Below are 12,373 nucleotides of genomic sequence, written 5' to 3'. Positions count from 1 at the left end.
GACTTTTAGAAATATTAGGTTAAGTCTAGAAACACTATAATAGTCATTTTATTATCCACATTTGGGTACGAAATTCAGTCATGTTGTGCTTACTTTATATTTCACCTGTGTTTATATTTACGCCTTTTGTAGTAAACTTCGCATAAAGTTTCTGTATTTTGTCCATTATGTGTCTATTGCGAATTGTGTAAACATTACAAAATAGCCAGTGCTCTTGTAAAACATCGGCTAACAGACGGGCAGCATCATCATTTTTGACCGCTGAACTTGCCCTGCTCTTTTCGGTCGCATTAAATAAAGCATATTTTCAATAATATCCTTGTTAGTGGGTAGTAAGCCATTGGGAAAATCAGCACGTTCGGTATAGTCTACATTTCCAAGTGTCTTCTTGGCTTGAGATCGAGTACTTATTGACGCCATCATTCAATCTGAAAAGCAATGCCAAAAAGCCCAATTTCAGTTTAGGCCCTATAACTAAATCAATATAAAACATGATCAATCATAAGCGATGTAAATCCATTGATTCATTTTTAGATTAATTGTGACATTGGCTAGAAAGTGCATATAATACAAAGACAACACAGCAGTATGCATACATGATAATCATACAAATTCAATGTGGTATATGGCTATATTGTCATCCACACGATTCACTACCATACCTACACAAAATCTCTGCATACCGGTAATAGACAGTCTACAGTTGTAATTTAATAATTATATGCTTCTTCCAATAAAATAATAAGATTATAACACTTACAGTTCATCCAGGACAGTTAAACTACACACATTCCCCTTTTAAAGGCAATTTTATTTCATCAGTAACTTACCATCAACACACATAACATCACATAACAAGCACAGTTAGTTTATTTTGCCAGTCGCTTAATGGTATTTAGCGGTAAAATCTTCAGGGGGTATGTACAGGGGGGTTAGTGATTTAATTTTTAATTTTTAAAAGTATATTGTTTTATGTTAGGGGTGTCTCCATATTTTGGGCTGGGGGTAAAAATTGTACTTGCAACTTCGTGCAATAACACACCCCCCTAGAGAAGATGTAAGAAAAGGATGGAGAACAGAATTATATCCTTGAGATAATCCCGTAGGTAATCCTGTTGCACCTATCATAGTCCTTTATTCTCAAGTGGTGGGTTAACCAACAATTAACAATGAGAGGAAATTCCTGAACCTAGTTCAGTTGGGGATGATTTGAAGTGACCGCCAATTATGACCATTTGATATTTAATACCAGCAATGTGAAAAAAAAAAAGAAATAATGTAGTGCCAAAATAATGTACCCTTTTACGGAAGGAGCAAAGTTTAAAAAGTTATAACTCCGCTTCTGAAGTACGAATGTCAGCGGCGAATGTCAGGTTATTATTTCCCAGTCTTTACAAAAAAATTGCAGGCAGAGGTGGGAATCGATCTCGGTACCTCCAGGTTAATCAGCACTGTGCAAGACCACTAAGCCAACTAAATATCTGTTGTGAGATGTGTGACATTAATCTTTGATATTGCTTAATGGAACAAATCGTGGAATTAAATCAGTAATAAAAGAAGTAGATTCTTATATAGCGGTCAAATTAGATAAAAGGGGAAATATTTGTCCCTGCTCTAAAGAAAATATAGGTTAGAAAATTATCAAATAAATTTAAATTAAAAATTGAGATTTTATATTTCTTTCTTTCACGAGGCGGACAAACACTGACAAACACTGTATAAGCTAAAAATTCGACCCTTATCACTAGCTCCTGTCATAGCTCAATGGTAGAGCATCAGACTGCTAATGTCAATATCGTTGGTTCGAGTCCTCCTGCCAGCAATGGTTATATTTATGATTTTAATGCTACGCTACAATTGTTCAATTTTTTCGTTTATTTATCTATTTATTTATTTATTTATTTTTGTTTATTTATGTTTATTTAAAAATTTGATATATTTGAAAGAGGTATTTGAGCAATTGAAATTTTGATTTTATAATCCTATGGGGTCATTTTGAACCCCATCCCCACCCTCCCAAATTGCCAAACGCACAAAACCTATGAGTTTGCATCATACATGTCATCATCATAAAAAAAAACATTCTATGTATACCTGACGCCGCCGGCAGCCTATATTAATTTACTAGTCAACATTTGCATAGGAACCGCATAGATTGGAGATTATACGTATTTATTAGTAATAGACAAGTAATATATATATATCGTGTGTTTGCGATTTATTCCGTAATCAATAAGTATGATGAACAAACGCATTTCTGGCAGAAGCACTCACAGCGTAGTGGTATTTGATCTCGACTGTTAATCAAAAGGTTGTGGGTTCGAACCCTGGTAGAATTGTAATTGGAATAAATTTGTTTTTCTTTTGTTAAGTAAGAGGTAATAATTATGGCAATAAATCCGCCGTATAAAACTGAACACAGCTCAATCCAGCCTCATAGGCCTATATCATGTAAATGTATTATGTGATGCAAATGTTGACTAGGAAAAAAATATCGCACGCCGGCAACTAGACTACTATACAAAAAATAGTATCACCTCTTTCCTGCTCAATCAATAATATATACTTGCAAATAGATCATAGTTTACTAATCTAATCCTGTAATATAGACCTGTTATATCACCTTTACATGGTTTGTTATGGTAGGGATTAGTGTCCGATCTCTGTAATGTAATGTAAATGAAGCATATTGATATGCAGGAAGAATCGATCAGGGTGTTATCTATTAGGGAAAGATAAACACTATTCAAAATATCAATAGACAAGAAGAAAGGGATGTAGAGATTTGTAATTGAGTCATGCATGATTTAACAGAAGGTTCTTTCCAAAACCCAAACGTAATGAAAGCAGGTAATGTGGTAGACTCTCTGGTGATGACAGGTTCCAGATGCGAGGAGCTGTGTATGAGAATGTCCTTTTATTCAAAAGGTATTGTTGAGTTATGCTCAGAGAGGTGAGTTATGTCTGCTGCTGAACGGAGACCGTGACAGGTTGGAATTTGAAGAGAAAGCCATTGCGATAAGTAGTTCGGTATCATCCCGTTGAGGCATTTGAACACTAGCACTAAGATCTTTAAGGTAATTCTATCATCAACGAGCAGCCAATGTAGTTTGTGTAAATAAGGCGTGGCATAATCTCGTTTCAACGCTTGGCAAATAACATTCGCTGCCCAGTTCTGGTTTCTCTGTAATTTCTGGATGTCTTTTATGGTTGATCCAAGAAGGAGTCCATTGCAATAATCCAGTCTGGAGAGAATAATGGCACGCGTGACGAGATGACAGGTGTCAAAGTACAGGAACCTACGTATACGCGAAATATTGCGGAGTTGGAGTTTAAGGTTATTAATTATTTTAAACTGTTGTGATTTGGTAGTTCACAGCATCTTACGAATGGTAGAAAGAAAAAAAAAAAATTACATTGCTCAATTCATAGCGAGCGTGTAGAAGAATTAAAATATCACAGATATACTTTTATAGGTGCTGCGGTTCTTGAGTTACGTTGTGAAGAGGGCTGAAACAACAACACTTTTGTAAAACGTACATAACTAATTAACAACAATAAATTAAGCAAGTTTGCAGAGTATACGATTTGTAGAATGAACTTTTGCAAAACATCAAGGTGTAAATTTTCAATAATATATTGATCTAGATAATGAAAATCGATTTTTAGGTTGCTTCGACCAACAATACCTCGTCTACCCTTAAGTTTGTGCAGAGAGATTTTAGAGACTTTATAGACTTTGTTCAACAGTATTTGACATGACTAAAAGCCTTAAAAAGTAATCATCCGTCCAGGCGACTTCCAAATATGGAGAATAGTTTCACTTTTATATATTTTATAATTTTTAATGGTTAAACTGGTGTGTTTATTATTATTATAAATAACTACGTTGAGACAATGCTTTGTCAATGAGACAATGAGTTACCAGCTGACAAGTGCTTTAGCACCTCTGCAGTAAACATAGTAAAAGCGCACCATATTGCATACAAAAATAGTCGTCACCAATGCTCATGAAATCAGAGTTTATACGCATGCTCATTCGGCGATTTCAACCCGCGAAATTACACAGCTAAAATTCCATCTTACATAGGCAGGTTTATTAACAACGTACATTTCCCGACGTATCGACCCCAAAATTTCAATAATTATCACATCCCATTTTCTACCATCCAATACGTGGATCCTGGGATTCTTTGAAACATTTGACTGAGTAATACCACGTCTATATTTGGAAATCGTCTTGACTGATTATGGCTGCGGCAAATGAAAATTCGGACATCATCATGTTGTGGTCTCCTCCACGATCTGTCTCAACAAGTCTTCTGAAAGGTATAACAAATGTCGCAAATTCTCAAGCGTGGCACGAACCATACTGGATGACATTCCAATGTTCAAACTACGGCAAACATCGTAAAGCCGCATTAAGTATGTTGTCTAGAGCCTGGGTAGATAAACATGGAGAGGTTGATACGGATTCTATCGGTTCTGAAATAGCAGGTATAGTATGCAGTAGTGTATGCTCTATTGTCACTGGATATGTGGTCAAAATAACCAGATTGAAATTATCATTACTCGGAATAAATCTGACTACTCAATCATTTGCCCCATTCATTTCATGCAATGTCGGATTTGTAGTATAAATGATCTGTGCCACAATTATCACCATCAGCAATGATGATAATTGCTGTTTTTAAAATGCTATCCCAAACCTAGAAGAAGGACATGCTCGAACTAGGAGCTGACTTGGAGCTGATGCAAAATGACCCTCATGCATGTCAAACGTAATTTGAATTCACATTTGAATACATGAACACAAAACCCACCCAAGTCTATGGAAAGTGATTTTGAGAAAACAATTAAAAAACTGTGTATCATTTTAAATCCTTCAAGAGTGACTAAGCATCCAAATATCGTACAACGAAAGCTTAACACAAGCACGCCTTTGTTTACACATTTTTATATTATTATTTAAATTTTTCTCTTATATTTTAATGGTTGAATTTATAACGCAATAGAAACAGAAAAAATTAAATACTGCACATTAGAATCTTAACTCTCTAAAAAAAATAGACTTGGAGCTGATGCAAAATGACTCTCATGCATGTCAAACGTAATTTGAATTCACATTTGAATACATGAACACAAAACCCACCCAAGTCTATGGAAAGTGATTTTGAGAAAACAAAAAAAAAACTGTGTATCATTTTAAATCCTTCAGTTAGATTTACGTGTTAAATAGGACAAGTTTTACATGCAAATGATTGGCTAAACTGTATTATGTATGACGATTAGCATTTCGAATTTGTGGAAATCGTGGGGGGGTCATTTTGTATGCCGGACTTGGGTGTTTTTTTGAATCACATTGTTAGTGTATTGTTTACCATCAGTCTCCTTTTTTGCTTGTTCTGTCCCCATTCAGCTTCATTTATGCGTTTTTTACTACTTATTTTGTCATCACTGTTGTTATCACCTCAATTGAGCCCGTCAGCCATCTTGCCGTGGTTGCGAGGGCACTATATTATGTGTGCAAAAACCACACAAGTCCTAGATTTAGGTGGTTTTTGGATTTCACATGCTCAATAGACGCACGTAGACGGTTGATTTGTGTTTTTCTTTTATATATATGATAGACCTATGTACATCATTACAATAAGTTACCATAGACCGAGTGACAAACTATATTGAGCTGTGACATTATCACCCAATTTACATATCGCCGTCCACAGCCAATACAATTGGAGCACCATTGACCTGTTTGCCAAATATAGACATTATATTCATGTGAACCGCATGCAGCGGTCACGCGGTGACCTAATTTGACCTCTCATTACACTGCCACGAGGGGATGATCATAAATCAGAATGTAATGTCTTATTGTCTTAGTTGCAGAATAAAATAAATGAAACACTTATTGCAAAACATAATAATAATAATCATGAACAAGCAAGATAAAAAGACAAAAATATTAGATACAATTTAACAAAATATCGTTCCCGTTCATCTCCGTAATGATTGCTCGTATAAAAATCACTACATTGTTACTGTTACCCAGCAAACACAAAACGTTTTCGACATCATTCGCAAAAGGTTATAAAAGGTTGTCAGAAAATGTTTAAATGTCGGGTTATATAAAGGGTATATCAAGGGTATAAAACGTTTTCATAACATTTAAAAAAAATTTTTGATAATCTACTGCCCAACAAATACAAAATGTTTTGCAGAAAACGTTTAAATGTCGGGTTGTATAAAGGGTATAAAAACGTTTTAATAACATTCCAAAAACATTTTTGAAAACTTGATACATAACATTCTAAACAGAATGTTATTTTGGGGTTGAAAAAATATTTTGCGAAAAATGTTTGCCCAAAATATTTGCAATAACGTTTTAAAAACGTTTTCATGACCTTTATATAACCCGACATTTAAATGTTATTAAAACGTTTTGAATAAAACATTTTAAGAACATTTCTGTGTTTGCTGAGTGCAAATATTTTAACATAATGTTATTTAAGTGTTGACAAAATATTTGGCAAAAAACGTTTGCGAAAATAGTTTATAATAACATTTTAAAATCATCTAAAAATATTGTTGTAGTGTGTTTTCATATAAAACGTTTTAAAACGTTTTCATGACCTTTATATAACCCGACATTTTAATGTTATTAAAATGTTTTTACCTAAACCAAAAGCCAAAATATAACTTATTTATAACGTTTTTAAAACGTTTTTGTGTTTGCTGGGTAGTCACTCTCTCATTATATCTAATAATTATTCCAATTATTCCTTATAGTGACAAAAACTGATTCTGAATTTTTACTATTAGAGAAGCAGATATTAGAGAACCAGATATTATATCGAAATATATTTTTACGATTAGAAAATTTATCTAATATGACAAACTCAATTATAGTCTTTCATATAGTAATGTTGTCAAATCGGCGCAATTACAGTTTGCATGATTTTAAATAGCAGTTATCTACACTGTACGATCATTCTAGTTATTAATTATTAATAGAATGATCAAAACAAAAACATATTAAAGACAGTTCGCGTCATCTGTTGCGTCAATAGTTTAAAAAAAAACCATTATGCATCTGTACAGTACTCTGTATTAGTATTAATGTGTTTCTTTCGTATAAATCTATTTTGCAGCTGTTGTTCATGTGTTACACTTATTAATCGTACAGTAGAGGAACATTGAGATGATTCTAAAAAATCATTTTTGACTATGCACCATCTCACTTTAGTGTGTTTGTATCATTATCTTTATCTATTAACATATATACATGTAGGCATTGTTTATACATGTCGCTAATTATGTCTCTTTTCATTCATTCATTCATTCATTCATTCATTCATTCATTCATTCAATCATTCATTCATTCATTTGTTTAGCAAGATACGCTTTCGAAAGGAGTGGATACGTGCAGTTAGCCTATACCGACGAGTGTCTGATTATTGCGTAGTCAATTCACCACACACGGTAAATGGGAGATATCCTCGAACTTTTTCTAATGAACAACAATTTCCCAAGGTTAACTCTATTTGGCCAAAGTATGGACTTCAGTGGGTTTTGTATTCAGGTATTCATTTATAAGAGCATCCAGGGTAAACCTAAAGATCATCTCTTAATAAAGTAATTTTAGATTCAGGTGGTTTTGCATGTCAGACAATATATCATTGTTTACTTTTGCCTATCCAGGGGGTTACTGGGCTGCAGGCAAGTCTTATACATGGCTGAAAGATCAATTAGAAAGCATACCACCAGACGACAAGAATATTGTGTTTTGCAAAGATTTTGCTGCGGGGCTAGAAGGAATGTACGAATATCTGCCAGACGGGTTCCGACATTCGTTTCTGATTCGTCATCCCTATAAAGTCCTAGAATCATGGGAGAGAATGATCAATCGTGGAATTAAAAACGAATCAAAGCGGGTGAAAATATCTAAACTACCTGAATTTGTACTGCCACCGGGACTGTTCTTCAAAGAACAGTACGATCTTTACCAACATGTGAAAGAGCATTACGAACCAAATCCCGTGATTATTGACACTGATGACTTATTAGCTGCCCCAGGTCATGTATTGAAAGCATATTGTCAGATAGTAGGTATACCATATAACGATGACTTACTTCAGTGGAAATCCGGCAGAGAATGCATGGATCAACAATGGATGGTGGCCAAAGAACAGATTTATTTTTCAAAATTTGCCAATTCTCACATGGAAACCTTTGCCAGTACATGTTTTGGAAAACCGACAAAAGTACCTGATCGAGCTGAACTTTCAGATGATGTTCGTCACTGCTCTGATGTATGTTTAAAATATTATGAAGCAATGTATGCCAAAAGGTTGGAAGTTTAGAATGGGACAAACTAAAGATTTCAAGCTGCAGTTAGTTGTACCGAGTGTCGTAGAAAAATGTTACAATGTAAAATTGGAGACCGAAAACTAGTTTGCGTATGACATCCTGTCAACCATACCAAAAATATTGTAATGCGCAGGTCAGCAACAAATAACGTTCGACGCAAACTACTTCTTAACTTGGTCTTCAATTATTATTCCTGTAAGTGTCATCAACGCATCTTAATCCAACTTAGGTTATGAGCGCAAGGCGGCAAGGGATGTCAAGAGTGACTAAGCATCCAAATATCGTACAACGAAAGCTTAACACAAGCACGCCTTTGTTTACACATTTTTATATTATTATTTAAATTTTTCTCTTATTTTTAATGGTTGAATTTATAACGCAATAGAAACAGAAAAAATTAAATACTGCACATCAGAATCTTAACTCTCTAAATAAAACGGAGCAAGTTTAAATCTCTGTTCATCAGAATAAAATACTGCGTCTACCATGCTATATGGCCTGAGACTTATCCCAATACCCCTACAAATGTTGCATTATGTGACGCAAACAGTTTACTCAAGTATGCGTTGAATACGGTGTAAGTACGCAACTTGACATTCACAGGGGTACTAAATAAATAAATAAATAAATAAAGTAATTTATATAGCGCATTATGCCAGGCCTCAATGCTCTGAACAGAGAACTAAACTTACAAATACATTATGCAAAAACTATAAAGTACATATTCTATTAGGCATAATACAACCAATACAAATTAATTATAGTTAACACATTTAAAAACATTATAAAGCAATATTACACTTGATAAGAGAAACAGAATAGCATATCATATAATGAACAAAAGCATGATAATTATAAACAACACACTAAAATCCAAATCACTACTCGAATCCCCAGGAAAATTTAAGCCCACAGAAGTCACCCCTATACTAGTATATAAAAGGTAATAGATTCTGTCATGAAAAGGAAATTTGTATTTTGTTAATATTTACAGAGATTATTTTCAAAATTTATATGTAACCTTTTTGATGACACCCGGGTACTTAAATTGTGGAGCTATTGTGGGATGATCATCACTATAATCAAAACCTAAATTAAAACGAGTAATAAATTCACAGAATTAACAAGAAGATTGAGTCTTTAAAAAAGACAAGGCTGAGCTTAAGAGAAAAAAGGGACACCAATAAAGAGAGAAAACAAGAAGCCTGTAGGAAGTAAAACATAATTGACTTTTAGAAATATTAGGTTAAGTCTAGAAACACTATAATAGTCATTTTATTATCCACATTTGGGTACGAAATTCAGTCATGTTGTGCTTACTTTATATTTCACCTGTGTTTATATTTACGCCTTTTGAGCAAAAAATGAGATGGGATCCTCGCATTAATCAAATGTGCCTCAAAGTCTCAAAATGCATCGGGTTGTTTTATAGATCAGATCAGTTATGTTAGAAATGTTATTCTATAAGAAATTACCTATTGTTATAATATATGATTTATACCAGTATATGTAAATGGGTTTTTTTACATTAAAGCGCGGTTTAATAATAATGGTTATTAACTCAAAAAAAACAAAAAAACAAAAAAAAACATTTTATTCTAGATTAGGTATTAAGGAAAATTTAAACCTTCAATATTTGAATTGGTACGATTTTTGAATTCGTTGATAAGTCCGGTGTAAGATATTCACAACAATTCTCGCCAGGGGTTCACAGTATACCACGATTTGAACTATTCACAACAACAGCTCTAAATGACTTTAAAAGGATACAATACTTTGGTAAACAAAATTCTGCAATACTAAATATTCGCTGTCGGAGTAACGTAATAATCGGATTAATTACCATAGCAATAGATGAATACAATTTGTGAGTATATCGGCTTGCACTACAATGTACACGCGATACCTACGCATTGAAATACAGCATTATGATCAATCGCACCTGTAAGATAAGTATCTGTGAAAAGAGCGGTATTGTATTCAATCTATGATTGCAGACATGCACAATTGATGAGTACAACCAGCTTATAGTGCAGGGCGATATAGTCAAAATTGTATTCATCCATTGCTATGGTAGTTAATCCGATTTATTACGTCACTTTAACCTGACTGTCAAATCAAGTATTTTATCCAGTTGATATCATATTATTAATACCACAATACATGTATTCTGTAAAAGGTGTTGTAATTTTGATTTTATATACATATTTGATTAGGTATAACTTGAATACTATTTTATGTAACTCTGTGGTAGTATATTTAATATATTGCATTGTTATAACTGCTTACATCTTAATTTTACATGTATAATGTATTTGGTGTATTTTACTGAAGTTATCCAAGTGAACGGATTTGCCAAGTAGCTCCATTCAGTAGAGAATCATACTGAGGTATGTCGCGGAGCAATCATGCCATTAAAGGCCCATTCAGTGACAGTGGCGTATTTGTACTGTATTTGTATTTTTACTGTGCATACCGTAAAACCTCGTCTACACGCATATAGAGTGCTTCTGATAAAAGCTAAATTAATCCAGGTGCCATTATGGAATTAGAGCAAATAAATTATAGATCCAAGCACATACAAGCAAGTATTATTGTAAGACCAATCCATTGTATTGGTATATTTACGTAAGTATCGTATTAATTTAACCCTAACCCTACCCGAGGTTTTTTGGCTATCGGAAGGGAAAGAAGGAACGAAAAAGGAGAGAAGATGAAGAAGAAAGTCACTTGGCACCCCTGGGATTCGAACCTCGGACCCCTCGCATGCCACGCAGAAGATCCCCAGCATGTAGCTACACAGGTGACGTTGGCCCGGCCAACGATTCCCTGGGTATATATGACTTGGTCTGATTGCGTCATCAAGTCCCGTGGAATCCGTGCACGCAGAGCGGTTTTAATAGTGAGCTTTAGTGAGTCCTAGTTCTGTTAGGGTTAAGAAGGCATATAGGGAAAATATGCATGGTCACTAACCCTAACCCTACCCGAGGTTTTTGGCTATCGGAAGGGAAAGAAGGAACGAAAAGGAGAGAAGATGAAGAAGAAAGTCACTTGGCACCCCTGGATTCGAACCTCGGACCCCTCGCATGCCACGCAGAAGATCCCCAGCATGTAGCTACACAGGTGACGTTGGCCCGGCCAACGATTCCCTGGTATATATGACTTGGTCTGATTGCGTCATCAAGTCCCGTGGAATCCGTGCACGCAGAGCGGTTTTAATAGTGAGCTTTAGTGAGTCCTAGTTCTGTTAGGGTTAATTCATCAAAGACACTATATATGCTTGTAGACGGGGTTTTACGGTATTTGCAATCATAGATTGAATACCGCTTACAGGTGCGAGTGATCAGCATAATATGAATATAGAATTACGATCCAGATCTTTATCCCTGATCTTTAATATCTATGGTTCAATGCAGAGGTACCGCGTGAACGTACTAGTGCAGCGCGATATAATCAAAAATTGTTTGAACATATTGCTATATGTATCCGATTATTACATCACTTCTACGTTGAATTGAGACGTTTCTATGGTATTATTATCACAACAAAGCATACAGGTTGAAGGTTTTGGTTAAAACGCGTTTCCGAACTCACTCGTTCACGAACCGTGAATACTCCTAGGCCAATCTATGTGAAAAGAGCTTTCAAAGGACGAGTTAAGGTGGTTTTGTGATAAAATCATCAAACTTAGTTTTATGTTTGATCATCACTTGTTCACACATTTACAATATTGATGGAAGTAACATAATTATAAGATTATTAGAACATTTTGGAGCGTTTCATTTAAATTAGGTTCAATTCAGAAAACAGTTATGTCACACTTGCATAGCGTCACCCGTGTGGCATTGTTTCCAAAAGCAGTGAACTAACACCAATGCAAATTTTTGCGAATTGTGGATAGACATCATGTAGTATATCGAATCCGACGTGCACAGCAAGCTGTACAGCGATATTGTACATGTACTTAACGGCTAATTCAATGTGCCGGTAACTGAAACCGTCG

This window comes from Amphiura filiformis, chromosome 15, assembly GCF_039555335.1.
Source record: "Amphiura filiformis chromosome 15, Afil_fr2py, whole genome shotgun sequence".
In the NCBI taxonomy this organism is placed as follows: domain Eukaryota; kingdom Metazoa; phylum Echinodermata; class Ophiuroidea; order Amphilepidida; family Amphiuridae; genus Amphiura; species Amphiura filiformis.
Note: the sequence above shows the minus strand (reverse complement) of the source record.